This window comes from Camelina sativa, chromosome 14, assembly GCF_000633955.1.
Source record: "Camelina sativa cultivar DH55 chromosome 14, Cs, whole genome shotgun sequence".
In the NCBI taxonomy this organism is placed as follows: domain Eukaryota; kingdom Viridiplantae; phylum Streptophyta; class Magnoliopsida; order Brassicales; family Brassicaceae; genus Camelina; species Camelina sativa.
Window position 1 is genome coordinate 25,565,078 of NC_025698.1, and position 623 is coordinate 25,565,700.

The following is a 623-nucleotide window of genomic DNA, read 5'->3' on the forward strand; positions in this document are numbered from 1 at the left end:
ATGTTGACATTTCAGGATCTTACTCTCACTTGTAAGATCAGTTTCTCTCATCTCTCTATCTCTGTTTTGGACACTCTGTTTTGTTCATTGAATAACAAGAAAGTTAGAGAACTTAGAGAGATAACACAAAGAGATTACATTTTATTTTCGGATCTCTAGAATACTTTCTTACAACACACACATCATACTTATACTACTTCTACTAGTTGCACCTCCCACATGTTCCCATACTTAAGACCATCATGACTCTTACACATTAGACCACACTCCTAGTTACTAACCCTTACACATCATAGGTTTGCTTTCTTACACAAGCCACACTACTATTACAACAACTCTCTTAGCTAGGCTTTAACCACTAAGTCACAACACAACTTTCTACTTTGTCTTTGTTGCAGATTTAATCAAGAACTCAATTCTCAACACTCCCTCTTGAGTTCTTTGATTAAATCCCCAATTTCAATTTAGGGATTTCAATCCCATAGCTTCTTTCTTCTTCGCCGGTAACAACATCGGCTTCACCACCTTCTCCGACAAGTATCTTTCACTGCTGGTAATTCTTCTGAGACATCATCCTTGTCTCCTTCTTGCTTCGGATTTTTTTTTTTTTTTTTTTTTTTTTT

The 623-nt window shown here is 36.1% G+C and overlaps 1 protein-coding gene across 1 annotated transcript in view; it reads right to left on the reverse strand.

The window, feature by feature from the left end:
- Positions 1 to 623, reverse strand: part of LOC104742442 (conserved oligomeric Golgi complex subunit 3-like) — a 7,987-nt gene that overhangs the window by 2,773 nt on the left and 4,591 nt on the right. The window lies entirely within an intron of this gene.